A 15,244-nucleotide genomic window follows, 5' to 3' on the forward strand; every position below is an offset into this window, starting at 1 on the left:
AGAAAAAACAAAAAAGAAAAAGAAAGAAGAAAGAAAGGAAAAAGGAGAAGAAGAGAAAGGAAAAGAAAGAAAGAAAAGAAAGAAAGAAAAGAAAGAAAGAAGAAAGAAGAAAGGAAAAAAGAAAGAAAAGAAAGAAGAAAGAAAGAAAGGAAAGAAAAGAAAGAAAGAAAGAAAGAAAGAAAGAAAGAAAGAAAGAAAGAAAGAAAGAAAGAAAGAAAGAAACAAGAAAAGTGGTACGTCCGGCCTGTTTCGCTTGCCTCCAGTTTCACGATAGGACGAGGGCTTCTGAACGAAGTACGCTGTGCTTCGCGTTACGAACAGACGGATGAAGGAACGGATGAACTGTCTGAGAGACTTCTTGGGTCAGTAGCATTGAAAGCACAAGTTAGTCGTGCTTTGCGCGAACCAAACTAAACTTTCCATTTTTCTGTGGTCGTGTAAGCAACAGGTCCCTCGGTATACAGCGCCCTGCTGTGACTCGGAAACGTGGAGGCGCTTCGGTGCCGGAAATCGAAGAGGTCTGTCGTCGTATAGCCCCTCGTCCGAAAGCACGTCACGGCTTTCTTTACGACCGCCGTAAATCCTTTTGCCGCCGTCTTTCTTTTCGCGTTAAAAAGAAAAAGACACTGTGAGCAAATAGCTAGTGTACGCTGTAGAAAAAGGACTAAACTTTCTATGACCAAGCCTTTTTTTCTTTAGCTATGGCTATAGGTGTTCTAATGCATTTGTACTACTGTTTTGCTATCTTCAAAATTGGATCTCCTGGCCTATTGAAATAAATGTTAACCAGGGCCAAGAGCAATGAGTACGTATACGCACCACGTATCAATAGCAAAGACAATGTTAAGGAGCCATTGTCCAATCGCGACAATGGAGGCAAGCGAAGCTTTGCATCTGAGTGCCTGACGCACTACTTTTATTTAATTATTTATTTATTTATTTATTTATTTATTTATTTATTTATTTATTTATATCGCGTTGCACAGTGCTCCCTCCGAACTGTTTCCTTCCTCCAGTAGGACCTTCATCCACGTGCTCAGCAGCTCAAGACCTCAGATGCTTCAGGCAACAACAACGGTGGTGCATTCATATCCAGGCAACAATGAAATGTGGCAACCATAGAGTTTCCTAAAATTAACTAGAGGGGACTCTGGCGCTGCAATCGTTTAGCTACCATGGGAATGATGGGTAGTACACAAATTTGCCTAGTCTTCGTGCTTGCGGCTTCAAACGTACCTGTGGCTTTGTTTATTGCTGTGTTTTGGCGTTCGTTTCGGATAAAAGAATAGACCATTGTGAACTTCGTGACCAGGTTTGATTTGGTGAGTATAAAAAAGTTAAAGTGGTGAAGTGGAACTGCTGACTTTTGTTGAACTTTGTTTGGCGACAAAGCGGATGCAGCCGACGCGGAGCCAAACGGAACCGAAAGAACGAAGTTTAGACAAATTTGTGTACTGCCCATCATTCCCATGCTGGCTGAAGCGTCATGCGTTGCAGCTCCCATAGACCCTAGTGCCAGAATTCCCTCTAGTAAGTACTGTAGGAAACTCTATGGTGGCAACGTGTACTGAGAAGTGACATAGATAAAAGATTGGATTGCCATATCAGAAACGGTTGATCGCCGACACGCCCACGATCGAGAGAGCGTCAGTTATTGGAGAAAGGCGCATACACATACGTAAGTCACCGGCGCACCTTCGAGGGCTGCATTTCTGTATGCTCGCCGGCACCGGGCTTCTCGCATGCTACCGAAACTACGCCAAAATCTGCAAGTTATAAACGCTTCCTTTAGAAACAGGAACAAGCCGATGAATATTAAATTATATTAAGGAGAATAGGCTTCTCAAGCAACGCTTAGCGGTGCTGCTGCTCTTGACAGGCAGCGCCATCTCTGGCAGAAAAAGAGAAACTGGGGTGTAAGCAGCGCGCGTTTTCCCTTCTCTCCACCGCGTTGCCGCTCGCTTCTTTGCACGTGCAGAGCTCTCGCGGCGCCTCACAATGTACTGCCTGTAATGCGGGTTCAAAAAGATCTCACAGCTGGCCAAACACTTCCGAAAAGCGAACTTGCTAAAAGGAGAAAGGCTCGTCAATCACGTTAACGGTGAATAGCAGACGATAACGACGCCCGACTCAAAGCGAAATGTATTTCCCAAGTCGCGATTACGCCGTGTAGGACGTATACCTCGAGGTAAGTCTCATTATGTCATGTTAAAGATGAATAATGGCCCACATGCACTCCGAAATGAAGCCGTACACGCTATGGATGTCCTGCGGTGTGGACTACGAATCATATGATTGTTGTTTTGATATGGCATGCTTAACAGTAGCAGCCGTGTACTTTCGTAAACAAACGTTTGCGGCGTGCGAAAAAAAGAAATTACACGGCCATGGCCCTGTTTCCTGAGAAGGCTAGATTCAAGTGCCTCCGTGCCGCTGGAGAATCACCCGCCGATTAAGACGCGAGGCAGCAAGCTGAGCTTTAACCACCGTGAAGCAAGATGAACTGCTCGCCTCGTTTTTTCGGCTCTCGTGTCATGCTTGCAGTCTCTTTTTATGATATCGACTTGACAGGCGTATAAAACCTGCTGCGCGAACGCGGGCTACAAAACTGCACAAGTCAGAAGGTGACAGAAGGTTACTTCAAGGTTGCAATTGCAAAGCATGTATTAAGTGCCAGTTGTATTTAGCGGCTTAAATATATATCACACTAATAAAGTGACAAAAACAAAGCAAACCTGCAGAACGATGTCAAAGCTTGCTGAAAATGCACGGACGTCCGTTCCGGCGTGATAAAGCAGCCTTCCCGACGCGTGAATTGCAGGCGCCGAACTTCTGACAATGTGCCGAGTTCAGTTGAATTCAACCAACCACGCAACGCTAACGGTATAGCGCGAGTGTGAACGTTCAACAACGACGGGTAGGTCTCACGAACACGGGGAATCAAAACACACAGTTGTTTCACCTACAACCGTAACTGGACTTTCACAATGCAAGAAGACAGCGTGTAATCATTACTGTAGTCGCTGCGTGCATGCGCCGCGTTACTTACCGATTCAGGTAGTCGAAACGAACGAAAGCGATGAACTCAGACAACCAAAATAGAAGGCGAGACAGCGCTGTCGGCTATCCACGCTTGCCGCCTGTATTTCTCGTGCGACACGACCGGGAAACAATACAGTTTCACACGTAAATCGCGTGCCTTGGTGTTGTCTGCACTGTTGTGGCAGCACACGACGCAGGAATACTTCCGACCTCACGTCCACTTCCGTGGGGTCGCTTCTGCCATCGCGGAAATGTTCAGCTTCGCACAGCAAGCCTCTCGGTTCAACGTGCCGAGCTGACGGTCCCCCCGTTACCCGCACCGACAGAAGAACGCGTGCGCACGTGCGCTACCGCTACCTTGAAAGGGGCTGAGTCGGCCTCGCATAAGCTCCACAGCTTTCCGACAGAGCCGCAGCGCAGCCAGCGCAAACTTGAGCTTGGGTTCCCTATAACGATGCTGCAACAGGGTTCATTCTCCACGTGTCGACTTGGCTCTCATCTCCTTCTTCCTTGGTCCCGTTTGCACCTTTATATTTTGTCACGTATACAATGCTGGGAATACTTTTCACAAAGCATAGTTTTATGTGGTTGGCATGTGCCATGACTCACAGAAAAAGTTTGTTTTCCTCTCCCTTTTTATATGAAGTGGGTATGAAACGCTTCGTTTACACATCTTATAGACGAACTATTTTACCTGGTTGCGCGTAAAGGGATGTGCTATATCAAATGATCACAAAGAAAGAAGCTATAAAAGGAAAGGCAGGAGGGTTAAGAATGGAGGGGCGTCCGATTTTCTACACTACACAACTTCGTTGTTGACTCTGGGCCCTCGCTCTTTTTCTCTTTTCGTTTCCTGATTTCTTCGTTTTTAACGATTGCAATGAGACCTTAAACTAAAAACCGCCGTGAAATGTTAGCTGCTTTAACTTAGCGGCGTGCTAACTGTGTTTTCCCGTTTCCGTCGCCAAAATGTTTGTATATGTAGGTTCTGTGAATGCACACAATAATATGCTGTGTATACTTTCAACCTTAGATGCGTGGTCATTCTGCAGTTCTCTCGTCTGATGAACTTTCGTCGATCGTCCGACTGAAGTATTCTGACATGAGTTACAATGAATACTCAAAACCTGCGGCTAGCCCACAGTGGCTGCACAGTGAACAATATTTAAGACAAATGCCTACGTAGGATTTACGATCCTTTTTTTTTCTTTACTTCCCAGCTTCTGTCCTCTTTATCCCCTCCGATCTTCCTTTCCTCTATCTCTTCCCTCCTCCCGAAAGAATAGACAAGCGTTGTGTCAGCCTGCATTCTTCCTATTTCCTCTGTGTCCTTGTGTATGCAATCAAATAATAATAATAATAATAATAATAATAATAATAATAATAATAATAATAATAATAATAATAATAACAACAACAATAATAATAATAATAATAATAATAATAATAATAATAATAATAATAATAATAATAATAATAATAATAATAATAATAATAATAATAATAATATCATCTAGTAAAGCCGGCTCATTGTATTCGCTACTCCGGCGCCAGGTGACAAAGTGCTGCAAGGGGCTAGGGCATAATACATGCTATCGCATACAAGCTGCACGTCATTCTGTCACTTTGGCTCACATTAATTTCATGTCATTAAGGATGTCTGTAATAGGGACCACGTGGACTGTGCCCAACTTTGTCCAAGGCGTGTGAAACGCAAAGCTTTTTATCACCTTTGGCCGGTAGCCACTGCTTTCCCAATACTTACCCGGTACTTGCCAGGAGCTTGCCAGGCAGCCGTTACTAGTATCTCAAGATATCAGTTTAGCCATAGGATATCAAAAATACGAGCAGGGTGAAAGTTTTCCCATTGCCCGTCAGCGCACAGTGAGCAGTTACGAAACGTAACACGTTCTCCCGAGAAACTAAGGCGACCCAAGCCAGCTTATATTCCGTTTATTACGACATTCATCGGCTGCATTAAGCACTTAATGCAGTGCATTGCTCGGTGCCATTGCGTCAAGTGCTCGCGCTGTCCGAGCTTGGTCTTGCCCAATGAAACCCACTGTACCGCTCGTGTGGCCGCCTAATCAGGCGTTGCTTTAGGATCTCTCTTAGCAGGAGAAATGGTGACACAGCTGCCAGGTGCTTCGTAGAGATCTGATGCTATTGACATCTGCCGCCATTATTTATCCGTTGCCCGAGGTCATAAAAAAGTGAGAGAAGACTGTGTCGAAAGCTGCCCAATAAAACACATTTTTCGCACATTTATTTTTCGCGCTACGGACCTCTGCGGGGACAATAGCCCCTAATACGTTTCCAAAGAGGGTGCAATAACACAGACATAATGTCCGCATCATTAGACACACGAAAGCAGGCTATAAAGTCCGAGAGAGGTCGCTGTCGCAACAACGTGGTTCGCTCGTTCTGCAAGAAAACCGCTGCGCTCTTGCGCCTGGTATCGTAAGTGGAGGCGGACGAAAGGCAGAGAGGGCAACCAGACCCGCGTCCGGCTGGCTATCCTCTCGTGGAAAGAGATTAAAGGATTTTAAAAAAAATTAGAAAAAACGGAGATGGAGGAAGGTTCTGTCAGTATGGTTCAATTATATACTCTAAGTCTCTGCTTCTCTCAATCTCTTCCTCCTCTTTCTTTCTTTCATTTTTTAATTTTTATTTTCGGAACGCAATGTACGCGACAAGGCTGTGGTTAATCTTGTTGCATTTCACTTATCCTTTCCTTTCACTCTCTTTCTTTCTTTTTGGGTGCAATAATGCCATTAAAGTCATTCGAATTATAGTCTATACCGATTATAGTCTCCTCGTTTTACCTAGTGTACAGTTTCTTCTCAATTGTTTTGTTGATCAGAAGTAGCAGTGTTGTCAACCTTGTGAATAGTCAACCATGGGAATCATTACGAGCCAACTTGTCTCTTGTCAACCTCCGCTACACGCTACATTTATGCGGCATACGTTCATTCGACGTCACAAAACACACACACACACACACACACACACACCCGCACCCCCCCCCCCCCCGCCCCACACACACGCACACACGCACAAGCGTGCGCCTAGATGAAGAAGAGACAAGGCTATTCCAAGGTAACTTTTCATACGTTTTCATAATTGCTTTTTTTCTGTAAACAATGATCCTACGTCATCGCGCGTTGTTTCCCTCTCTTTTTTGTTTTTCATACACGAATTTAACTTGTGCGACACCAGCGACAGATCTAGCTCCTATGTTTAAACATTGAAACTTGAAAATATGTACATCCATAAAAAAAGCCTCTTCTTAAGAATAGCCCGCGCTCCTTTTGACAGATTAAGTTACGCATATGTAGCGTTATATTAAAGATAGCATAAACCCTATGTGCTTTAAGTGTGACATCGTGAAAGATGAATGAACATTGAAGATTATTCTTCGCGGACAAAGAAAGATGCTGAACGTAGCCCGCGCTCGTCGTATAATTATGTGAAAGGGCGTCACATAATCACATGATGCTAGAGCGTAAGCGCTTTTTTTTTTCAGCACAGAGAGGCCAAGGCTCTTGCTTAGTTAACTCCAGTTCACACATCAAAATTACTAATATCAGCAATGTAAAAAGAAATATGTATTTACATATTACGGCATTTGTTTTTTTATAAAAAAACTGAGTCCTAGATGGATGCCACCAACAAAGTAAGGGTAGAATTCCCCTTGTAAGCAGCCCGTAACGATGTTATTTATTCTCGCCAGTTAATTATTGAAGGTAACGAAAGTCCCGTGTACTTAATGAAAAGTTCAGTCGAGTCCCCAGCGTTAATTGTAAAAAGTGTAGGGTGCGTAAACCAGCGGAATTGCGCCGTTAACGAAAACGCTATGCGCAGATTACGTGCGAACGCAAAAGCAACTGGGTTATGTTTGAGAGCTTACTGTTATTTTTTTTTTCAAACTTGAGCTGTCTTACACGTTAACGTAAACACAACAAAAACTTCTGATCATGTTTCCTGGCTTCCTGGGCTCTGTCCTCGTGAATAATTTATGCGTAGTAGTTTTCTTGTGGTTTTTTTTTTTGTAGTTAAAGTTAAGTTAGTTTAACAGCGCTTTCGGAGTTGGTGGCTCTTTCGGGGCTTAATTCCGAGTTTTCGCATCAGCCAACTCAAAAAAAAAAAAAAAGAAAAGAAAAGGCGCACGCAGCGTGCCTTATGCACAAACTACACCAGATTTAACCCAGGCATATTTGCTTACATAGTTGCTTGCTTCTGACAGAAACGTGATGGTGCTGGAATATAGAATGTCAGAAACTATACGGAACAGCGTTTTTCATTGCAATCGTCACAGAAAGTTTCTGTCGACAACGACTGCTCATCAGGGCTAGCTTCTCCTAAATTTTGAACAAGGCTTGTTTCGTGCCTGATGTGTCACGTGAATAAAGTACCGCATTTTCAAGTAAGTCTGTACAACGGGAATGTTTAAAACGCGCCAACAACGCGGCACACGTGGCCCATCAAAAATGCAACGTGTCAGTCGAGCGCAGAAACCGGAAGTGAGTTGTCTGTTTCACGTCTTTATGTATACTGTGTATGTAGCTAGCCTCATTATGCATTCATTTCTTGAAAACGCGAACTCGCAACTGGGGAAGTACTAAACTGTGCTTGCAGACCGTGTTTACCTTTGCGCAAACTAGTACGTAAGTATTCATATTTGATAAACGAGCAGTTCGTAAACGAGAGAGAGAGAGAGATAAAAGCGAAGGGAAGGCAGGGAGGTCAACCAGGTTGTAAGACAGGTGCGAACTGCCATCTCATCCAGGCTAAACTGTCTTGCACACTGTGGCTCTTACTGTACACGTTCAGACTGCTTACGAACTAACGAGTGTAAACAAAAGGCCGACTCTTGGAAATACTTGTGTTCGCATTCTGCGGGACCAGCCTTTGGCTTTATTTATAAGTACACTTTATGTTAAGATTAATTTTTGTTTGTTTATTTATGCATTGGGCCGACATTAAATACACACCGACATATGTTAATAGTGACATACACAGCGGACGGTGGTCACTCATGTCTTGACTGCATTATTAGGGCGAAAGCCTTAGATGCCTCATCAAGCGCGAAAATTGGCCATGGGAATCGGTGGCGTCAGCGTGATGCCAAAAATCATCATCACGTGATGACATCCCCATGTGGCGTCATTATAGCGTCACACATCGCCAAAATACGGGACGTCATTATGACGTCGTTATGACGTCACATAACGTGACGTCCCATGACATAGTGGCTTAGTCAAAGGAGGCACGATCACGGAGGCAATGAAAAAGCAGGTGAGGTGCATAAAGCTTTCGGATGGGCGGCGGGCGAGGATAAATACATCGACTGAGGATCAATACATCGATCAATACATCGATCAATACGTCGACATCGAAGGCCATCGAGTGGCCTTCAACGAATGCATAAGGAAATCTGTGAGTTTTTTGGGACGAATCATTAAAACATTTGATGCGGAGTAAGTTTGTCCTCCGAAGATCCGCTTTCGCGCATGCTCTTTACTACGAGTTCTGCTTCCAAACGCCGATAAATGGCCCTGCACGAGAGTCATCACGTCAGAAAGGTTGGCAAACCGCGGCGCTCGATATGTCGTGCGCGAATCTTCTTTTTTTCTTTTTAACACGAAAGTGTTTTATGCCGGGGTCCACCATAAATTTAGTGACGTATTTCCGTCACGGAAATGACGTCGAAAAACGTTACACGATCAGACGGCAAACAAAACATGTTCCGTCAACTGGCGTCGAACCCACGACCACTCGGTTCGCAACAGCACATGCCGGGCACGCTACCCACTGCGCCACGGTCACGGAGCAAGAATTCTTGAGGAGGCGAAACTGCGCTCGCTCGGGCGTCCTAATAAAGTCACGAAATTGGACACAGCGCTAACGCGCCCTCTGTCGTGAGAGTCCGCTAGCGGAGAAGGAAAAATGCCCGCGTCCCTCTCACCGCGCTCTCCGACGAAGCTCGTCGGTTCAAGGCCATTCGTCGCCGATTCGCCGTTCGCGCTTCACGCCCGAATGGATGTGTTTTTGTGCGCCCTCGCCGACTCCCTATTTTAACGCGACAGCGTTAAAGAGCCCGTTTCGCAGAAATACCGGTGTCAGTGTCCGTCACGGTGAGGCTAGCAGTTGAGAAGGCGATGCGTACGGGGCCCGATTAAGCTATCGCATTCTACTCTTAAAGGCGAAGCTCAAGCGCACTCCAAGTTGTTTCGGTAAATTAACGAGAAAAATGGCGTCATATACAGGAAAATTACCAGCGTGATATATTTTGTACAACGTGAAATCTATAATTTTTGATGACGCCAACTCAATGAGTTAGGTATATCTTATTTCAACGAATGATGGGACTTACCCTATATGCCATCAATTCAGATTTAGGTTGTTGCGGCGGCCGCATTTAGATGGAGGCGAAATGCTAAAGGCCCGTATGCTTACACTTAGGCGCACGTTACAAAACCCCAGGTGGTTGAAATTTCACATTGTCTTTTTTTGAGAACAGCAGACAAGTATCTGGGACAGTGTGCGGAAAGATTGAAGGCACGGCATCTCGTAACAACACTGGCCGTTTCGGTTTGTCAAAGAGAACTTCGCCACCAAGCTCGCCATAATAGCGCCGCCTGTCTATGTCACTGTCCGAGAAGTGCTTCTCGCAAACGTAGTCACGAGGCGTCAGCTGTCGGTCTTTTCTTGGTATGTCGCGAGCCCATGCTTCCAACATCACTGGGTCACTAGGAACTTCGAAGGTAATTACCTTCTCCTTGCAGGACGCGTACCCACTGCTGCAGTTCGGCACGACACATTCCCACCCCATGCTGAAGAAGCACTGGTCGAAATCTGCAAAGCACTTTCCTTTGTCGCGGCGTGAAAAGCGCGCGCAAACATCGAGGAGTCGGCGGCGCCGGCGCAAAGCGCGGAAGCCACTGAGAGCGCTAAAGAGGAAGAAACCAGCAAATCGCGAAGGGAACTTTCCCTCCCAATGCCACCTACGCATGCGCGCGCACAACATGCGAGCGAGGAGCGAGGGGCGCGTGCATGCGGCGGCAGACGTCGTCTGCTCATGGGCCACTACTAGCAGTTCGTTTCAAGCGCTGTACGGCCTATAATTTTGGCAGTATCGATTAGGAACTGCAGCTAAAATATCAGTCATATCTACCGATTAATGTTACAGACAGAAATCTTAAAAAACTTTACAATGCACGAGGCGCTATCACGATTTTTATGCGTCGCGTCCATAGAAGAGCATGTAAAAGATGGCAACAGGCCGAAAGCGTCATCTGTCGTGCTTCGGCGTAACCGCATTCCACCGTGACGCTATCGCGCCGCCCTCGCGCGCTGCCGCGGCCCAGAGATTCTCCTCCTCAAATACTTCTTTCTCCGTGGCCACGGTCACAGGCTCTGGAGGCTTTACAAACGCGCCTTTTATATCGACCACTCTCCCGCTCGGCGGGGTGGTGTTGCCCTCTGGGAGCGGTAAAGTAAAGTAATTCGTCATTACCGTGGCCTCCGCGATTAGCACCTGCAACGCATTGCACGTCCGTCTTATTCGGCACGTTTTCGATAGAAGTTCAATTTTGTCAATGCCTTAACACACCGCGAGGTGGCGACATCAGCCCGCGTGTCGTAAAAGCGTCGGCCTCGTTCATAGCATCACACTAATCCAAACCAAAAAAAAATCACAGCATATCCACGGAGTGAATGATGATGAGTGGGCGAAGCTGCGGAGGTTCATCGGTAAACCGTGAATCTTCCGTGAATTCTGCCCAGTACATCATCACCGACGTGAGATCGGGCGCGTTTATACTAAAGGTTCGATGAGTTATGACGACTTGCAGCTCACTTTAATTTTACATGTACGCTGTGAATTTTCATTGTTTAGAAAACCATTGCTTTAGAAAACACCTTGCGTCTTTCGTTAAGCAGCTGGCGTCTTTTTCGTTTTGCTTTAGAAACATCTGGCGTTCTTTCGTTTTGTTTTTACAAAACATCTGGCGTCTTTCGTTGGTTTATTTCATCAATCAACGGCGTTTTGAACAAAATTTTTATTGTTTAATCACGCACAGGAGAAATCTCACCAGGCACTACCTTGGAGGTAAACAATGGCTGCTAATGCGAATGAGAGACAGAAGAAGTCGGCTTTTAGCTAACACTTACACTTCTACAGAGACAGAAGAATTCGGCTTTCAGTTAACGCGCACGCTGCGAATTTTTTATTGTTCAACAACGCACAGGAGAAATCTCCCACCGGCACCACCTTGGAGGTCAAAGGGTAAGACTTGTTACTCACTACTACGAGCACGACGAGGGACGAACGGGTGCCGCCTTAAGGAGCTTCGCCCCTAAAATAGCTCTGCGAACCGCGCCTGCCTCACCTGGCTGTGACACCGCGTTCCCCGCTCACGCGCTCGCACCGAGAAAAATCGCGGCAGGGCTACCGGGGTGGCAAGACGCGCTTTGCGTTTCCCTGTAGTCCGGCCGTGGTGTTCAATCACATTTTAACATGCCGCGGGATGGTGACCAAGTTCTGCGTCCAATATGCGACGCTCTTCTGGCTATCACACCTCGTTCTCTCATTACGCTTTCATCGTTAAGTACTACAGCTAACACAAGGGCTTGTTTAATCATTTAACATGAATGTTAGTCGTCGGGATGGAGATCTACGACCAATCATCAAAGTGGGTGCATCCACGTTAATTGGTGTTATAGCTGTCAGACATCAACATAAATTGTGAAAACTCTCCTATATCAATGTACAGTAAACATTCAGTTGCTTCTGTAAGGGCACGCTTCACTTTCGTGTTATTACGATTCCTATGACGGAGGGATCAACCATTTTTTTTTCGTACCATTTCACGCTATGGCTCCTGCAGCGAAGATTTCCGGAGCAAACTACAGACGCGTCCACATTCCGAAAGACCGACGTACTGGACTTTTAAAGTACCGGAGCGTGAAAGGTACAACGTCCACTACTCCCGAAGTTTGCAAGAAACTATACGGGCTCACGGCAAGGATGATTTTATGCCACCTCTGTACCGCCTTGGATGTCTGTCGCGTTTTTCGATCAGCTGCAGTCTCTCTCTCTCTCTTTTTTTTTCATCTTGCTCTTTACGCTTCCACTCAGGCATCTGTTTTATTTTCCCCTCGTAAGTACTCTACGATTTGCCGACTTCTGAGACGATGTCGAAAACGCGAGCAGAGTAGCGAGGCCGCTTTTCAGATCATTGCTGGCGCAGCGCTGGGGCAAGCTATACGCTCCGCGATGGCAGAAAACCGTGCGTCGGAAACACACTTCGTCCCTCGACGTCAAGCTGACCTTATATGATCGATATTTACGCCTCTATAAATCGGTGGCCGTGAAAATCAAAGTCGCTTTAGCGAAATCAGCAGCCGCCGCTTGACTATTCGCTAAAGTAAGTTCTTTATTCAGCAGATGCATGCTCCAGTGCGCTTGACTCTATACCCTGGTTCTTTCGAAACCTTCTAAGAGCTGCTTTTCGAGAGGATTTAATGTTCTCGAGCGTTATTTTCTTTTTCGAGGCCGTTTGCGCTCTCAGCCGATTGTGCTGCGAAAGCGCGGCTGGAACAACTGCAGAATAAAGAACAAAAATACATGCCATAAGTTTGAGAGTCGAAGCACGAGATCTTGTACTTGAGGCAGGTTGGCATATCTACGAGTTTATTATAGTGTCAGCTAGTGACAGACGCTGCTTGTTTTGACATAATGTGAATTCATTATTGACCAGAAACTCATTCCCGGCACTTCGCAGCCCACCATGGCGCACACGAAAGTGCGACCCGCAAACAGTATATTGCAACGCAAAGTTATATTAATGAGATTTATCTACATTTGTTCTTAATTCAACCTGTTCGATAATTGATGCCTGCATGAAATATTGAAGTCTGGGTTAAATATTGTCTCTTTTATGCTGGTGGATTTCATGAATCTCTGAAGGGTTGTCTCCTCTTGAAAGCCTTTGGCGTTGCGGCGCAGTCAGTTATCATCACTTCAGAAATTGCCATTGCTTGTCAAGATTGTGCCAGCAAAGTCCTAAGTTGATTTGCTTCGCTTCATGAACAACGCTGCGCTTCTCACATGAAATTTAACAGCGCAACTCACAATTCTGTCGATGGGCAGCGATTCAAGTTCACTTTCACATTGTAATAGCGCTGCAAAGAAAGGGGGAAACGCAATCAAGGAGACATTTCACGATACACATCGCTGTGTGTCCTCAGATGTCTCCTTCTTTGTGTGTCTTCGTTCATTGCTGAGCTATTACACAATGTGAAAATGACCGCATCGCTAGACTTACCGAGTTCAAGTTCACGGCTCAATATAGGGTATACATTGGATTTAGACGTCGAGTCCGTGGCATTACACTCTTGCGAAAATCACGTCACCTGTCAGAATTACGGAATTATCAGTCAACCTTAATTGTCTCAACGGACAAAAACAATTCGGCAGATCCCACGCCTTGTGGAAATCGGTTTCATGCGAAGCAGTCAGCCAGTTGTAGTATGCTGCATTTTTTAATGCGAAGCATTTCTTAGCGAACCTTTGGTACTTTAAGCGCTTCTATCTACGTATCTTTCTATCTATCTATCTATCTATCTATCTATCTATCTAGCCGCCTACGTCTGGGTGATCTCATGACCGCCTCCTTAACTTGGTGCAGACCGACATCGGCATTGAAGGGTAAGAGGATTTGTAGAATATGACCGTCGGGTCATTACATGAATAACGTGAAAATTCTGTCGCGTACGCCGTCCAACCCTTTCCTCCAGACACAAGTGGCACACACCCGTTCACCACGGGCCGCGGTGTACGGGTATGCGCAACAGGTGATTGACAGTTTATGTGTACTCAGGAACGGCTACAAGAGACGTTGGTAATTCAAATGAGAGAGCGTTAAGAAAAACCGACATCGGCAGCGTTGACCCGACGAGTGGATAGAATCAGAATTAGGATCCCAGCAAGAATCGAACCCAAGCATTCTGCGTGGCAATCAGGTATACTACCACAGAGCCACGCCAAGTACATTAACAGTTTTGGAAAAACAGGCTATGCAGGCGTAATGCCGGTGCAACGTCAATTATGTTTGTGGTGCTGGCTATCTAATTTTACAAGAAAGAGATAAACACTGCATATGTACTCCTACGATACAGGCGTCATATCAGATTAACGTCTGTGGTTCCAGTGTTGGTTCCGCTTTTATAGCAGTCTAATAAACATTACATTTTTATTCATATGATTCAGCAAGGTATATTGAAGCATTGCTCTACCCCGGTAGAATACGTTAACGAACGTTACGTGTGATATTCACATGATTTCACCATAAAGAGCACTTAGTTTCGATAATACTGACGTTTGTACTCTAACGTGAGGGCTGACGTTACGTCGCACCATAAGTTACTCTTTAAACGCCAGTGTTGTCGACGCGCCTGGTAAGCCCACGATGTGCACACAGCTACTACACCTACAAAAACACGTCGATCCACCTCGTAACGCTTGGCTTAAAGCCATAAGATACAGCATAAAAGTACTCGCTGCATGACTGCTTCGCATGACACCGATTTCCACAACGCTTGGGATCTGCCGAATTTTCTGGCTTTCAGCCAAGCGTTACAAGGTGGATCGACGTGTTTTCATAAATGGAGGCGTTGTGCGCACATCATGGGCTTACCAGGCACGCCGGCTCCAATGACGTTTGAACGTTACTTATGGTCTGACATAGTATGAGTACTCACGTTAGAGCACAGACGTCTGTGTTATCGAAACGAAGTACACGCTACGGTGCGATGATGTGATTATCACACGTCACTTTCGTTAGCGTATTCCTCTGGGGTTGAGCAACGCTTGACTATAGCTTGCTTAATCATAAATGTAATGTTTATTATAGACTGCTATAAAAGACAGCCAGCACTACAACCACAATTGACATCGCATCGACATTACCCCTGCATAGGGCCTTTTTCCGAAGCAGTTTCTAGCCCTGGCGTGGATGTGTGGTAGAATACCTGACAGCCACGCAGAATGCTTGGGTTCGATTCCTGCTGGGATCCTGGATTCTTATTATTTGCATTCGTCGAGTGAACGCTGCAGGCGCCGGTTTTTGTGAACGCTCTCGCATTTAAATTACCATTGTCTGTTCTCCCCGTTCCTGGGTAGATATAAACTGTCCAT

This window comes from Rhipicephalus sanguineus, chromosome 3 (assembly GCF_013339695.2).
Source record: "Rhipicephalus sanguineus isolate Rsan-2018 chromosome 3, BIME_Rsan_1.4, whole genome shotgun sequence".
In the NCBI taxonomy this organism is placed as follows: Eukaryota; Metazoa; Arthropoda; class Arachnida; order Ixodida; family Ixodidae; genus Rhipicephalus; species Rhipicephalus sanguineus.